Source organism: Scylla paramamosain, chromosome 22 (assembly GCF_035594125.1).
Source record: "Scylla paramamosain isolate STU-SP2022 chromosome 22, ASM3559412v1, whole genome shotgun sequence".
In the NCBI taxonomy this organism is placed as follows: domain Eukaryota; kingdom Metazoa; phylum Arthropoda; class Malacostraca; order Decapoda; family Portunidae; genus Scylla; species Scylla paramamosain.
This window is the reverse complement of record NC_087172.1, coordinates 17,152,430-17,169,929: the sequence shown is the minus strand read 5'-3', so window position 1 is coordinate 17,169,929 and position 17,500 is coordinate 17,152,430. Positions and strand designations below refer to the sequence as shown.

The 17,500-nt window shown below is 41.0% G+C and overlaps 1 protein-coding gene across 8 annotated transcripts in view; it reads left to right on the top strand.

Moving 5' to 3' along the window:
- The window catches only part of LOC135111693 (relaxin receptor 2-like), a 194,912-nt gene that overhangs the window by 30,656 nt on the left and 146,756 nt on the right, over positions 1-17,500 (top strand). For 5 of the 8 annotated variants that reach the window (XM_064025290.1, XM_064025286.1, XM_064025291.1 and 2 more), the window contains exon 2: positions 11,917-11,973. The gene's annotated coding sequence lies outside the window, so the exon portion shown is untranslated. Of the gene's footprint in view, positions 1-5,066; positions 5,184-11,916; positions 11,974-12,305; positions 12,465-17,500 lie in introns of all 8 variants that reach the window. The other 3 variants (XM_064025289.1, XM_064025287.1, XM_064025288.1) reach the window with 3 other exon arrangements.

The window sequence follows — 17,500 nt, the reverse complement described above, 5'->3', positions numbered from 1 at the left end:
AGAATAGATTGAATGACAGGTAACTTTTGTAATCTCATCTAGCACAGGTGTGATAATGAGTGGGTCTACAGGTGTGTACGTGAGAGGAGGGCCAGGTGAAGATTGGGACAAGTTAAGGTAATGAGGGTAATGGAGGTGAGTGGTAGGCAAACAGTATTAGATGATTAGTTTGTTAGGTCAGGTAAAGTGGAAATTAGGTCAGCTTAGGATTGGTTAGGTAAATATTAGGTTATGTTAGGAGAGATAAGGTAAATATTATGTTATATTAAGCAAGGTAAATATCAAGATAGGTTAGCTTAAGTAAGGTTAGGTAAAAATTCTGTGAAGTAAAGTAAAGTAAGGTGGTAAATATTAGATAAAGTCAGATTAGGTTAAAAGTTCAGGCAAAAAAAAAAAAAAGCAGATTGAGTAAGGTAAGGTAAAGATTAGGTTAGGTCAGGTTGAATTTAGATTAGGTTAAGTAAATAAAGTGAGTTAAGGTAGATGTTAAGAAAAATTAGGTTAGACAACGTAAGGTAAATATATATAAGTTTGCTTAGGTGAGAGAAAATAAATTAGATACCTGGTTGAGTTAGATAAGGCATAAATAATCTTAGCCTGTATTAAATTAAACAATGATTAGACTACCAGGTAAGGACATACGGAATAAACAGTTATAGGTAAAACAGGAGAACGTAAGAAAACTCTCAGGATCTCAATGCCACCTTTCGTCATCAGGCCACGCTCCCATTCACGCTCAAAACGATCAAACATTACCGTGGAACTGAAGGCAACACAATGGACTGCAGAATTTTTGCATCAACTTACCTGACCTACCTGCCTTAATTAGACCAATTCTCCTAAAGATAAATGATCTCATCTCACCTACGTCGTGAGGAGCAGGTGCAGGATGGAGGCTGGACTTCAGAAAGGAGGGAGAGGGTGGGCACCTGTAGGGGAGGATGGGATGGAAGGTGGAGGGAGAGGGTGGAAGGAAATAGGTGAGGCTGGAATGGAAGGTAGCGGATGGAGAGGATGGGGAGTTGTGGGAGCTTCTGGGGTGGAAGGTAAGATGTGGTGGGGAATGGAAGGTGGAAAGAAAAAGTACTAGATGAGCCTGGGATGGAAGGTAGAATGTGGTGAGGAACGGAAGATGGAGGAAAAGGATGGAAGATTGTAGGAGAGGCTATGATGGAAGGTACGGTGTGAATGAAGAGTGATGGAGGAAGGAGAGAGAGGCTTTCATGAACTGGCAAGAAGGAAGAGGCTGTGCTGGAGAGTGAGGGGAGAGGGTGGAGGGTAGTGGAAGTGGCTGGGATGGAGAATAAGATGAAGCTTAGGAATATGGAGTGGAGGTAGATACTTTCACTAACCTAACCTAACGTGACCTTACTGGGGGAAGAGGTTTATGAAGCAGATGAAGGAGGGAATGAAAAGATAGAGTATTCAAGTTTTTGTTTAAGATTTAAGCACATGAGGACATAGATTAATAAATAAGTTAATCAGCCACGTAGTCAGTCAGTTAGTAAGTGCGTTAATTAATTAGGTAGTCAGTCAGTCAGTTAGTTAAGAATCCACACAGAGAAAAAAATAAATAAACTGCAAATATATTTAATCGAAAAAGGAATAGACGAGGGAGAGGAGAAGGATAATTAAACAGAAGATATGGGGAGAGATAGGAAATGCAATAGGAAAGATGAATTCTGGGAATGGTTTGATGGAGGCGAGGGTAGGCAGCAGGTGGAAGGATGAGGGGAGAGGGGTGAGGGGAAAGGAGTGAGGGGAAGGAACGAGGGGACGAATAGGTTATGACTTGATTAAAATGTTCACTCCTTTCTCACATTGCCAACGGGAAGGGAAGTGAAGGGAAGGGTGGAAAGGAAGGGATGGAAGGGGAGGAAAGTGAAGGGAAGGAAGGAAAGGAAGGGATGGAAGGAGAGGGAAGTGAAGGGAAGGGAGGAAAAGAAGGGATGGAATGGGAAGGAAGGAAGGGATGGAAAGGAAGGAGAGGGAGAATAGGGGAGGGAAAGATAGAAAAAAAAAAGAATAGAGGAGGATACTAAGAGAAGAGAGGTAGGAGAAAGAGAAAGGAAAGGAAATGAAGAGATGGAAAAGAAAAAAGAGAAGGAAAGGAGAGAAGAGAAGGGGAATGAAGGAAAGGAAAGGAAAATAATATAAGAGAACAGGAGAGAGATGGGAATAGTAAAGGAAATGAGACAAAAATAAGGAACTGAAAGAGGAAGGAAAGGAAAGAGAGGGAAAATAGAGAAAAAAAAGAAGAAAGGGAAGGGAAAGAAGAAAACGAGAAGGGAAAAAAAGAGAGGGATGTAAAGAGAAAAGAGTGAAAGGGACTGAAAGGGAAATCATTGCAAAGAAAGGGAGAAAAGCATAAGGAAAGAGTAAAGAGAGGAAAAGAGAGAGGAAGAGGAAGAAGAGAGGTGTACGTACAAACAGACATAAAACTCAGCCCTGTGTAGTATAATATTGCCACGTGACCTTAATATCTCCTTAATAACAAGAGGGAAATGGAAGAGGAGAGAGAGAGAGAGAGAGAGAGAGAGAGAGAGAGAGAGAGAGAGAGAGAGAGAGAGAGAGAGAGAGAGAGAGAGAGAGAGGAAAAAAAAAACGAAATTAATAAAACGAACGAACGAATGGATGATCCAACGATAAACAACAACAACAACAACAACAACAACTACTACAACAACAACAACAACGAGAAACAGAACATGTATAATAACACCAGCAATAAACAACACGAAGCACTCTATTGCATCAGTGAATAATGAAAAAAAGAAAAAAAAAATATCTCACCCACGGATTGACATTTAACGACCTCACCCTCACCCCCCTCCCCCTTCCACTCACCCCCCCAGTGCCCCCTCCAAAAAAATAAATAAATAACTATACACGGGCCAAATTTGATCTTGTGGGACCCAAATTTTTCGGGAGAGAGGGGAGGAAAAAGGGGGGGGAGGAGGGTGTGAGGAGAGAGAGAGGAGGGCAGAATTAGGTGATGAAGGACGAATAGTGAATAAAAGAAAATACAAGAGAAGGAAAAGGAGACAGTGAAGGGGAAAAATCAGGTGGAGGGGAGAGAAAGAACATAGAAGAGAACAGGGAAAAGAAGAGAAGAGAGAGGAGAGGAGAAGGAAAGACAAAAAAGTGATGGAAAATTAGGGATGGAGGAGAAAGAAAGAAAGTGGAAGAATGGAAGGAGGGAATTGGGAAGGAGAAATAAGGAAAGGAGAGGAAGAATGGGGAGAGATGGATAAAGGATGATAACAAGGAAATAAGAGGAGGTAAGTGGAGGGAAAGATAAGAATGGGAGGAGAGGAGGAAAAGAGAGAGGTGAAGTGAGGAAAGGAAGAAAGGAAGAGATTGATAAATGGAGGAAAATATTGTTAAATGATGTAATTCTTTTTATTTAAGTGTTTTATTTATTTATTTATTTTCTTTTTCTTCTTTTTCTATTTCTTTTTCTTTTCTTTTTTTCTTTTTCTTCTTTCATATCTTTCATTTCTTCTTTCTTTTCCTCCTCCTTCCTCTCCTTTCTTCCCTCCTTTTTTCTCTTTTCATTCCTTCTCTTCTCCTCCTCATTATTATTTCTCTTCTTCTTGGTCCTCTTCTTATCATTCTTATTCATTCCCTTCTTCTTCCTATTGCCAATATTCACAAGCAGGCCATTAAAGAGAGGTAAACACACACACACACACACACACACACACACACACACACACACACACACACACACACACACACACACACACACACACACACACAGGGCACTAACAAAATCCGTCTATTTGTTTGTATTTTCCTCTTAATCTCCCGCTCTAAATATCTTGCTGAGGGAATTTATATTTTTTTTTCCACTCAAGCGCGGATTCTGTATCATCTATCTGTGTGTCTGTCTGTCTGTCTGTCTGTCTGTGCGTGCATTTGTTTGTGTTCGTCGCTTCGTTGCCTGTGTGTGTGTGTGTGTGTGTGTGTGTGTGTGTATGTGTCTGTGTGTGTGTGTGTGTTTATGTGGATGTGGATGGGTAGGCGTGGATGGATTCTCTCTCTCTCTCTCTCTCTCTCTCTCTCTCTCTCTCTCTCTCTCTCTCTCTCTCTCTCTCTCTCTCTCTAACAGATGAAGAACGAAAAAAGGAACTGCGAAAAAGGAAAAAATAAGAAAAAAAGAAATATGGGATGGATAAGGAAGAGAAAGGGAGAAATACCCTATCACCTCGCCTCTCTCTCTCTCTCTCTCTCTCTCTCTCTCTCTCTCTCTCTCTCTCTCTCTCTCTCTGGGTCACGCACCTCACCTAATCTCTAATCACAACTCTCGAGATTCCTGATTGGCTGTCTTATAATTACCGTCCCTTCGTTACATTTTCTTTCGTTATCCATCGTTTTCTATCGCCATCTACCGACAATTGGATTCAGTGAAGAAGGAAGTGAAAAAAATAATGGAGAAAAGAAAGGAAAGAAAAGGAAGACAAGGGGAAAGGCGAGAGAGAGGTGAGGTAAGTGGAGGATGTAAAGAAGAAAGTGAGGGAGAGAGGAGGAAATTGTGAAGGAGGAAGAAAAGGAAGTAAGAAGATGACTAAAAAAGGAAGAAGAATCGTTGTTTTCTTGAGAGTGAGTGTGATGAAGAGCTTGTGTTGACTTTCTCTCTCTCTCTCTCTCTCTCTCTCTCTCTCTCTCTCTCTCTCTCTCTCTCTCTCTCGTCAACAAGGAAATATTTCAGACTGAGAATGTGAGAGAAACTTCAAGGTAAGCCATAATTTCTCTCTCTCTCTCTCTCTCTCTCTCTCTCTCTCTCTCTCTCTCTCTCTCTCTCTCTCTCTCTCTCTCTCTCTCTCTCTCTCCACGCTTTCACTTTTATCGTCTATTACTTTTTGTGGTTCTTGTTTCCGTTTTTTTTTATGACTTCAGAAAAATGTTAGTGTGTATCATTTCGTTTTCTACACGTTTTTACATTATTTTTTCCCGTTTTCTTTCTTACTCTGCCATTTTATTGTTATTTTTGCAGGAATCCCCTTTAGTTTATTCCATTTTTTTACGTAACTTTATCTCTTTCCCGGCGGCGTGGTGGTTAGCGGGCTTGCCTAACAACGTGGTGAGCCAGAGTTCGATTCCATGGCGGATGGAGACGATTCATTCTCTCCGTTCTCGTCTCTTTTCGCTCCATAACTCCCGTGGAAAATAAGTATCGGGTGAGTGAGGTTGCTCGGGCGGCGGTTCTAAGCACTCCCACACAAATACACACACACACACACACACACACACACACACACACACACACGCTATAATACAGGAAGTCATGAATTCGAATACTTGAAACGAGCGGGGTTTTTCTTGGACGCCAGGTCGATGGTTTAAACAGCTCTTTACTAAAACAGCTCTTCGCTACAGAGCCATCGTGACTTTCCCCCTCCGTGTCTTGTCTCTAACTGCATTCTAAAAGCTATAATTGAAATGACACGTTTTTAAGGCAGTTTTTTTTCTGTGGTTCTAGTGACATATTAACGAGAAATAGTCTTCAGAATCCGGATAATCATCTCTGTAGCCTTTGAAAATAATGGGGAAGAAGCGAAACGTTTCTGAATACGGGACCTGATGTGCGGTGGGTAGGGGGTTTCTCTCCGACCAAGCCTGTCCTATCGGGTAAGGAGGCTTTATGAATGGGTATCGGATAGTTATGACTGGGAAGGTAAGGGAGGAGGAAGTGCCAGTCCTACTCATATGTCGAAGTTCTGAGTGGTGGTGGTGGTGGTACCGTCCATATCCTACTGTTTATGAATGAATATACGAGTAGTGCCCCTTCAAGTTGCATTACTGGGTGTTGTGTTGCTGGCTGTTAAGTTGTTGTGTTGCTGGGTGTTGTGAGTTGTGTTGCTGGGTGTTATGAGTTGTGTTGCTGGGTGTTAAGGAGTTGTGTTGCTGGGTGTTGTGAGTTGTGTTGCTGGGTGTTATGAGTTGTGTTGCTGGGTGTTATGAGTTGTGTTGCTGGGTGTTATGAGTTGTGTTGCTGGGTGTTATGAGTTGTGTTGCTGGGTGTTATGAGTTGTGTTGCTGGGTGTTAAGTTGTTGTGTTGCTGGGTGTTATGAGTTGTGTTGCTGGGTGTTGTGAGTTGTGTTGCTGGGTGTTATGAGTTGTGTTGCTGGGTGTTATGAGTTGTGTTGCTGGGTGTTATGAGTTGTGTTGCTGGGTGTTAAGTTGTGTTACTGGGTGTTAAGGAGCTGTGTTACTGGGTGTTGTGTTACTGGGTGTTAAGGAGTTTGCGTTGTTGGGTGTTAAGGAGGTGATTTATTGTGTGTTAAGTTGTGGCTTCGTAACCCAGCAGGAATGAAAGACGAGCACGTGTCGTCGTGTACAAGACCATAAGAAGGTACGGGAAGCTTCAAGAAGCCGTCAGCACGTGGCAGTTCCTGTATATAACACACCAATCTATTTTGTATGAGTGTGTGTGTGTGTGTGTGTGTGTGTGTGTGTGTGTGTGTGTGTGTTTCGTGCAAGAATGGAAGGCTAGAAATTTTCTCATCGCGCGTGTTTTTTTTTTTTTTGTGTGTGTGTGTGTGTTCAAAAATTTACCTTTGTTACCTTCCCACTCACCCTTCCTAAAAAAAAAAAAAAATAGGAAATAAAGGAAAATATTCATAATTCCACGAACAGACTGTATATTAATATCAGCATTTAAAAAAAAAAAAAATTTAGTCTTCAGTCTTACTCTGAAACCATTTGTGTGAGGAGGAAAAAATTCGCTCGAAATATTCACCTTTAGTAATCCAGGGTGACAAAAAAGACGCCAATATTACTTTTGTTTTGTTTTGTAGCAGTTCGTAAGCAAAGGATAGAAAGGCCGGATAAAGAATATTTTCCTCGACACGGTACGCCAGGAGGAGGAGGAGGAAAAGGATGGGTATGAGAAAAAGGAGAAAGAGAGGCAAGAGAAAATGTGGAAGAGGAGGAAGATGAGTTGAAAGAGGAATGGAAGGGGATTAAGACGTGAATAGGAATGAGAGAGAGAGAGAGAGAGAGAGAGAGAGAGAGAGAGAGAGAGAGAGAGAGAGAGAGAGCATCTAACAGGGGAAAAAACGATAAAAGTGAACATAAGGAAACATTAAAGACAAAGAAAACGGCCCACTCTCGATGCAAAAGAGAGAGAGAGAGAGAGAGAGAGAGAGAGAGAGAGAGAGAGAGAGAGAGAGAGAGAGAGAGAGAGAGAGAAAATAGTATTTGGGAACTACTTACAGCAGCGGATGTGAAGGCGAATGGCGGCAGTGGCGGAGGGAGTCGCTAATTAAAACGCACTAGGGAAAGAAAATGGAGAACGTGGCTTTCTAATAGCGCATCACAAAGTTCGATAGAATTGCTTCCTTATTGGCTTTCTCAAGTGGAAGGACGGAGTGAGGGACAGAATGAGTGAGGGACACAGTCAAGCACCTGAATTACTAGCTTCCTTGGATAGAGTGACGGAAGGAGTTGGTCAGTAAGAGTATTTTCCGTGAGCTCAAAGTTTTACGATCAAGAGATGAACTGACTGACTGACTGATTAATTAATTCATTCATTAACTGCTTGATAGACTGAGTGACCAACTGATTGATTTATTGGCTGGTTGACTGACTGATTAAATGACTGAAATGACTAATTGAATTCGGTACACAAGATCATAAGGCTCCACGCAACACTAGCGAACACTCGAAACCCACACCAACACTCAAAAATGTAAAAAAATCTGCACAACATTTCCAGTTACGTCATTCCTACTCCAGCAGTCAGTCACGTTCCCATCCCAGATCAACAACGCTCCTACGTAACACTTTCCTCCAGCAATCACACAGAGTAGCCTCCTTGGAATGCTGCAAGGCCAGTCTCTCGTTTATCGCTGCTGGATTGTTTGACTCCTCTGGTTCTCAGGTTTCTTTTCTGGAGGCGACATTATAATTGGATTTTTTTTTTATTCATTCAGCTTTTAACTAATTTTCTTGTCCTTGGCTTGTTTAATTAATATGTGTAAGAAAAATATAAAGTGTTCTGTTTTGAAGTGTGAGTGTTAGAAGGAAAGTTTCATTTACTATTTTTTATTTACACTTCCACCGGTGTCGTGTTCGTAGGTGTCCCTTGCTATGTAGCTGTCCGCTCTTTGTATACAAGCAAAAGCCTGACTGCTGTAAACACTTTATAGGGTCCATTTCGTCCCTGTACTTGGCTAATCTTTTAACATTCTTCAGCCTTGTTGATGACAGCATACTGTGTTCCTCGTCTACGCGGCTGTCTGCCCGCGAACTGCATATGCTCAGAACCCAATGTTTGCGAACAAAGGCGTGTTGATAAACGTATCTGTCCGCTTCTGTCTACAACAACATGGCTGAAGACTTGGTTGAAGGATTAGCCAAATATAGGGATGAAATAGACCTGTAAAGAGTTCACAGCAGTCCGGCTTTCGTTTATAAACAGAGCTGACAGCTACGAACAAAGGACAGCTGTGAACACGACACCGGGGCTTGGCGAGACTAAGAGAGTGAATGATGTGTGTGGGAATGTTTGGTGCCTTGTCTGGGCCGCCCGTGTGGGATTGCCGGCCTGGGACATAGGCAAGTAGATCCACATTGTTCCTTCATGTGGTTGTGAGCAATTCGTAATAAGAGAAAAATGAGGATTAATATAGTAAATAAATATGTACATGAATATATAATACGACGGATTTAATAATTTAGGAAGATTCTCTCTCTCTCTCTCTCTCTCTCTCTCTCTCTCTCTCTCTCTCTCTCTCTCTCTCTCTCTCTCTCTCAATGAAATAGAGCAACTGTGGTTTATCACGCAGCGTAATAAACCTTTCCTTGAGTTACGTGACGTTAATTAGTGATCTGCTCTTTATCTTCACCTGCTGGCTTTACGTTAATCTTGAAAAATGCATATTATACCTGGCTTTAGAGAGAGAGAGAGAGAGAGAGAGAGAGAGAGAGAGAGAGAGAGAGAGAGACGTAAATGTAAGATAGAAGAAAGAAAAAACTAATGAAACTAAAAAGAGGAAGATTGGTAAAATTAAGAGAAGACTGAAAGAGGAAAGGAAATAATAAAGGGACGAAAAAAATCTAGAGGGAAAGACAAAGTGAAAAGATAAAGAACGATGAATAAAAGGAAACTTAATGGGAAAAGAAGAGGATATGAAGGTGGGAAAAAAAAAACAAAATAAAAAGTTAAGGAAAATAAAGTATCAGGAAGAAGAAAGAGATATAAATAAGAATACTGAAGGAAAAAAACGAATTGATGAAGACAGAAGTAAGTGAGAAAACTGAAGAGGAAAACAATATACGAACAGGAAAGAGAAAAAAAAACTGAGGAAAACTGAAAATATGAAAAAGAAGAGATGAATGAAATAAAAGAAAAAAAATCAGGCTTTAAAAAGAGAGTGAGAAGAGGAGAATCACACACACACACACAAAAAAAAACTGAAACAAAAAAGAAACGAAACAAACATGAACAAAACGAAAAAAAAAGTCAAAACAAGTGAAAAGCGAAGAAAAATACATCATAACATGCAAATGGAACGAGAATAGAACAGGTGGAGACAGGCAGTTGGCGTCACCTGAGTCATGGGAGCCCTCAGGTATAGTTCGGTCAATTAATCCCGTGCAGGTGGAAATGTAATAGCGAGGCTCCCTGCAGGTGACAGTGCTGACCAGGGCTGTAATAATAATGCAATGATGAACACACTCCACTCCTCACTGCTTGCTCGGGGCGGAGAGAGAGAGAGAGAGAGAGAGAGAGAGAGAGAGAGAGAGAGAGAGAGAGAGAGAGAGAGAGAGAAGAGAAGAGAAGAGAAGAGAGATAAGTAGATATAGACACAGTTTGACAGACAGATAGTATATAATAATAATATTAATAATAATAATCTTACACACACACACACACACACACACACACACACACACACACACACACACACACACACACACACACACACACACACACATCTCGCCTCGGTTTAATAATAATATTTTTTTTTTTCACCTTCAGCATGAAAGGATTTTTATCCCAGGTGACCTACACTCATGTCCCGCGGTTCTTTCTCCTCCTCCTCCTCCTCCTCCTCCTCCTCCTCCTCCTCCTCCTCCTCCTCCACTAACCTCCCTCCCCTTCCCTTCCAATTCCTTCTCTTCCCTTTACGTATCCTCCTTTCATTTCCTTCTCTCTTTCAGTCCTTTCCCTTCTCTTTTCTTCTCTTCGTCTTGCCTTACCTTACATTACTTTCTCTTCATTTCCATTGTTTCCCTTTTCCCTTCACTTCCTCTCCTGCCCTTCCCTTCCTACTCCTTTCCTTCCTTTCCTTTCTTTCACTTTTCTTCCCTTCTCTTTTCTTATCTTACCTTATCTTACTTTACCTTACTTCTCGTTTTCCTTCCCTTCCCTTCCCTTCCCTTCCCTTCTCTTCCCTTCCCTTCTCTTCCCTTCCCTTCCCTTCCGTTCCCTTCCCTTCCCTTTCCTTCCCTCCCCTTCCCTTCTCTTGCCTTGCCTTGCCTTGCCTTGCCTTGCCTTGCCTTGCCTTGCCTTCCCTTCCATCTCTTCCCTCATCTTCCTTTCCTGCCACAAATGGTATTGCTATTTCAATATCACCGGAATAGACTCGATTATTATTTCAGAATCCGTATTGACTTGCGAGAGAAGTCTATAGGTGTATTATATATAGTACAGAGATCTCCACGTGTAGACACTCTGGCTTCTCGCAGTAGTAGTAGTAGTAGTAGTAGTAGTAGAAGTTGTTATTTTTTTGGTTTTAGTTTGTTTCTTGTAATTTTTTTTTTTTTTGCTCTTGTTTTCTCCTCCTTATTCTTGTTCTTTTTCATCTTCATCGTCACCATCATTATCATCCTCATCCTCATCTTCTTTCTTCTTTTTTTTTTCTTCTTCTCCTCCTCCTCCTCCTTCTCCTCCTCCTCCCTTTCACACGGAGTCACTATACTTTGCCAACTTCCAGTCATTCTTACCCTGAACATCCCCCACTTTTCAAAATACCATCACTGCCTATACTCCCGTTTTCTTTTTTTCCTCTACTGATCCTTAGCATAACAATACCAGTCTTTGTGTGGGGGATTCTTCGAAGGGCAAAGACTGAAAGGGAACAGAACGCCATTAAAACTCACCAATTCACTACAAAGGGGTCTACTCTCTCCTTCACAAAACAATGAGGGGGAAGGAATGAAGGAAGGAGAGTTTGGTCGTGACTTCAGAGGGCAATACATTAATATCTCTTGAGGGTTTTAAAGTTTATCAGTGACAGTATCTATCTAATCTGGTAGCTACTTTATTGTTATGCGGGTATATTTGTATATTTTTGTGTGCTGAGAAGTGTAGTTAAACCAACAAAAGAAGTGAAAAAGATGAAGAAATGAAGATACATGCTTATGATGCTGCTCCCATAAAGATAACAGGAGAAGAATCACAAAGAAACTCGTTAGATTAGTTCCAGAGGTGTCGATACTTCTCATATGGAAGAGTTTTAGTCGTAGGAATGAGGAAAAAACAAGCAAACAAAGAGATGGAAAGTTCCTGAGTTTAGTAGTAAAAGTTATTAAAATGTACTGGCTAACTTTTGCAAATTACATAAATATTTTTTTTATGTTAGAATTACATGATTTTATTGATTCTGGTGAGTTTTATTGTGGCTGTGCAGATAAAATAAGAGTTGAGTATTGTGTGCAGCAAAATCTGGCCCAAGGGCCACCCGGACTCTAGGCAGACAGTGAAACAGTATTAATGTCTATATTACTTAAATTTTTAAGGCTTTATAAGAAAAAAACATAGGAGAGATGTTGTAGAACTTCTTTATTTTAATTCAATACTCCTACCATTGAAAATCCATTCTTGTGGTGTGCGGCCTTTGATAATGTTGGGATACTGTGCCATTTCTTTTTCTAATTAAATTTTTCTTTTTCTCTTCTAGGATCCACTTGTCTTAAGAGCAGCTCGGGCTCTTCTACAGCGAGGCTAGCACCGAGGTGTGAGTACTTCAGATGTTTTTTCTCCTTTATTTGTATGTAGACCATTGGGAAGGAAAAATTCTATACCTTAACCTTTTGACTGTTACAGGTTCTTTTCAGTTTGATATTATAATTATGAATGAATTTAAATGAGGATTTTGAAAGACTACACTCACAGCAAAAGGTGTCATCGAATGTTTTGTGAAGCTGTTTAGAAACTGCACCTTGATTTTTTATGAGTAAAATTGCCTATGGATGGTGGAAATAAGATTACATGTACAGTCGCAGCCACAAGTTTGTTCATGTGCCGTATTCTTTTCCACTAATTCAACCGTTTCGTCTCAACCGTCAGCCCTCCGATGTGCTGCCTGTCACCTTACAAAACCTGAGAAGTGAAAAGTTCCAAGGAGGTCAGAGGACGTAAGACTGAAGGAACACGTTAAACACAGTGGAAGGGAGAGCGTCAGGTTGCAAGACTTCTGGCCTCGACTGTACCACTAGCAGTCAGAAGGTTAATAATCAGGAGCGAATGTTACATAATTTTTCATTCTTCTTGAAATATTATTTATGCGATTTGTTTTACTGCTATCATATAAAAAAAAAATATATGTATATATCCTAGTCTGCCGAGCAATGGATTATGTGATCGTACTTTGCTGCACTAAGTCTGTCGCAGTAATGAACGCTGGAACACTGCCGCTGCTTCCTCTCACTGATTGGTCCACGTATTCCCATCTTGTCTCAAAAACCCGCGGCCATTTTACTTCATTCTCACCAAAACCATGAATTAACTGTAATATACCAGATTACTTCTCTTTGGAAATCCCAATTTTTTGTGGTAAAGTTAGGATGACTGGTAGAAATACGTTATTTTGCCGCAAATTTCAAGACAAGATGGGAATGTGTTGATGAGTCATCGAGAACATCAGTCAGTGGCAGCGTTCCTGTGTTTCCTTGCCTTAAAGTGCCAAAATTACTGCAGCAAAATTATTGAAACAGCATAACGTATCAATCAATCAGTCAGTGAATGAATGAATGACAGAATGAATGAACTAAACGGTTTATTGAGCAGTTCAGGTTATTTTCAACATAAGAACATAAAAAAAAGGGACGCTGCAAAAAGACGTCTGACCAACACGTGGCAGTCCCTGTACATGAATATAGACAGACAAGAATATAGCGTATGCAGATAAGAAGGATATACAGTACCGTAAAAAAAAAAAAAAAAAAAAAATGTGAAATATATTCTCACATCCATATACACACGTCGGTTCTTGTCCGCGTTGGAAATCTTGTACCTAGATTGAAGAAAATAATACGCAGACTTTCTTCTTGGACCCTGCTGAGCGAGCCGAGAGGTAATAAGTTTTCTGGGAAATTATTATAAAAGAGAGATACTGGAAAACGAATAAAAACGTACGAGAGACAAATAGAAATACCACGGAGGAGAGAGGCGATAAGCAAATAAAAGGGAAGGCAACAAGATAAATAAATTAGAAGGAAGAAGGGAGGAGAGAGGATGGCAAATAGGAAGTAAGAGGGAGAAAGGGAGGAGGATGAATGGAAGGTAGAAGGGAGGAGAGAAGATGGTAAAAAGGAAAAAGAAAGGAGAAAGGGAAGAGAATTAATGGGAGGAAGAAGGAAGATGGGAGAAGAAAGGATGATGATGTAATGTATAAAAGGAAAAAATGAACACACACACACACACACACACACACACACACACACACACACAACACACACACACACACACACACACACACACACACACACACAGATTAAACTTTTCTCTCACTCTGAAGTCCCCCAATCTGTTGAGAACCCATCGATTCTCAAGTTACAGAAGGAGACGGTCACCAGATCAAAGGATGACAGGAAACTGGTTCTCAAATAGAGTGGAAGACGACTGGAATAGACCCAGTAATCATGCTGTTAGTACCGAGTCAATAGGGAACTTTTAAAGAGGATTAGATAAATATATGGACAGGGATGAAACGTGGAAATAAGTAGGTATATTTGATACAGGGACTATTATGTGTAGGCCTGTTGGCTTCTTGCAGTTCCCTTTGTTATCTTACGTTCCTGTGACTCGAGATTCAAAAAAAAAAAAAGAAAAAAAAAACAGTAGGAAAGAGTACTGTAGTCTGCTCGAATTCTAACTGTAAATGTAATTAACGAAACTTTACCTGATTACTTTCAACGCTCCTGCAAATTAGCCACAGTCCCCGGTGCGAAATAACAAGCACGCCAACACACACACACACACACACACACACACCAATGAATGCCACGGAAACTCCAGTTTTTGTGACATTTTTTTCTGTTATTTTTTCACGAAGTTTTAAAGTCGAGGGAAAAATCTGAGGAAGGAACCTGCACGCTTATTATTCAGCATTACGGGACTCACATTAAAAGTTAGAGTGAAAAGTTATTATTTTCACGACGTACCTTCTGCTAGGAGGAGGAGGAGTAGGTGGTGGTGGTGATGGTTGGTGGTGGTGGTGGAGGAGCAGGGGCAGGAGGAGGAGGAGGAGGAGGAGGAGGAGGAGGAGGAGGAGGAGGAAGAGGAGGAGGAGGTGGTTAAGTTTATTAGACTCCACAAGAAAGAGAGGAAACTGAAGCATAAAGAGGAGGTAGAGAAGAAGAACAAGAACGATAATAAGAACAAAAAAATCAGAGTCAGAGGGAAAGGCGGGGAGAAGAAAGTGAAGGGAGAGAAAAGAAGGACGAAGGAGATATTAGAAAAAGAATGGAGGTAAAGGAAATGAAACGAAGAAAGAGAAGAACTGGCTGGTTGACTTATTGACTGACTGACTGGTGGCTTAACTGATTGTAAAGCGCCGCAGGAAAAGAATAATTGACTGACTGAACGATTGACTGACTGATTACGAGGAGTGGCAAGGAGAGGAGGAGGAAGAGTGAAGAGGAAGAAAGACCATCACAAATTTTCCTTCTCGTGTTCCTCTAGTCACCAGTACTGTCCTTCAGGCGACGTAAAATGGAAGTATCTAATTCAGCGTGACATATTGAAGTGCTTTTAGGCATCATAAGAACACCGTGAAATAGGACACACGCACACACACACACACACACACACACACACACACACACACACACACACACACACACACACACACACACACACACACACACACACACACACTCTTCATATTTCATAGCGAGATTAAACACTGCGTAAAAAAAAAAAATGAAACGGATATCTCAGAATGGAATTGGACAGCTGTTGGATGCTATTGCTATGCTATTGACGTGAGGGGATGCTGGGAAATTGAAGAATCTATGCCGCTACTAGTCACCCGTCACATTCGTCATGTATTTTCAATAGTCATGTCACGATTAAAAATTAAGTCATTGATTTTTTTTTAATGCAGAATCTAATCCTTTTCATTTATTATGGCGCCGTGACAGCGGGGCCACAACCCCTCCGCTTGCATTCCGTACGTGCTTGCTGGTCGGCGAACATGGGCCATACATTAAGAGGCTTGCCCATCTGGCTTTCCGCACACACACACACACACACACACACACACACACACACACACACACACACACACACACACACACACACACACACACACACACTCTTAACTCTGCTCCACTTACTCCCAAGCATCTACTGGCGTCACCTGTCCTGCTTAGACCAGGGTGCGTGAAGGGTTAGGACGGGAAGGGGGCAGGTAAAGGGGGCAGGTTCGGGGGCAGGGTGCGGCGTCCCACTCTCCACTCTGCAACACTTACGGCAGGAAAAACACACATAAGCGAGACACAACTTTCTCTCCAAGCGAGGGTTGTTTATTTAGGTAAGTGGTGGTGGTGGTGGTGGTGGTGGTCATAGTGGTGGTCTTTTTCTTTTCTTCATTTTCTTCTTCTTTTACTGCGGTACTTATTCAATTTTTTTATACTAGTTTTCTACTTTCTTTAAATATTGCTTTGTATTTTCAGTACTTTTCATTTTTTCCTCTTGTTGTTGTTGCTGCTGTTGTTGTTGTTGTTGTTGTTGTTGCTGCTGTTGCTGTTTTCTTCTTCTTCTTCATCTTCTTCTTCTTCTTCTTCTTCTTCTTCTTCTTCTTCTTCTTCTGCCACCATTCCTTTTCTTCCCTTTTCTCCTCTCCTGTTTTGCTTTTGTTCTCACCCTCCTCCTCCTCTTTCTCCTCCGCTTTCACTCTTCTATTTTCCTTCTTTCTCCATATGCTGCTTTTCCCCTTTTCGTCCTCCTTCTTCAAGTCCTCTTCCTTTCCATCGCTTTCCTCGTCTTTTTCACTGCAGCGCCACCAAGGAGGAGGAGGTGGAGGAGGAGGAGAAGTAGGTGGCGGTGGTGGTAGTAGTGGTGGTGGTGGTATCGACACTCTATTAAAAGGGAATCAGACACGCGAAGATGATGTCAAGGAGGATTAAAAGACACCCACTTCACCACCCACCGCCTCCACCATTCGCACTCACCACAATTCCCGCTCACCACAATTCCCACTCACCACAATTGTCACTCATCACCATTCCCAGTCATCACCATTCCCACTCACCACCATTCCCACTCACCACAATTCTCACTCATCACCATTCCCACTCACCACCATTCCAACTCACCACCACTACCTACTCATCACCATTCCCACCCATCCACAATTCCCACTCAACAGATTACCACTCGTCATCACTATTCCTACTCAACACCATCACTTTCACCACACACCACTATCACCACAATGTCCACATCCCACTCATCACCACACACAGTCTTCTCCACTTACCACCAGTCAGCACTACCGAGAAAATGAACACGTGGAAAAATCTCTTAAAATATTCTCTTGCATCTTCATGACGAGAATTGAATTATGAGACGAAGCAAAAGTAAAGAAAATTGATATAAACAAGAAGTTAAAAGTTCAGGTTATGTTATATTTTGCCTTTCGTCATCTGAAACTCGCGGGGGAAAAAAAGTGAAAGGAGAATTGATAGATGTAGATGAAAGTTTGTTTGAGTGATATAGTTAATGTGGTAGATGGAAAGGCTGTCATGGAGTTCACAGTTAAAGGTGAAAATGACCAACTAGATTAATTGTATATCAGGAGAAGACGAAGGAGAAGACAAATGGAAAGAAGAAGTACAAAAAGAAGAAAACATCAACAACAACAACAACAACAACAACAACAACAACAACAACAACAACAACAACAACAACAACAACAAGGCTCAAACATAAAATATACAAGAACACGAAAAGAAGAAAACAAAAATGAAAATGAATAAATAAATAAACAAGTAAATAAAAGTAAAAAAAAAAGATGAATGAAAAATAAAACAAAAATACAAACAAATAAATACAACAGATAAATAATATAGAAGATAAAAAGTAAAATAAAGCAAATAAAAGAAGCTTAATACTCGTAGATGGAAAACATATAAACTAATTTCAAGTTCAGTGATCAATTTTTGTCACGACAGTTGGTGTCACTTCAATCGTCTACAAACGGATGACTGGTAGATTACATAACCCAGGGGACACAGAGCCGAGGGGAGGGTGGGAGA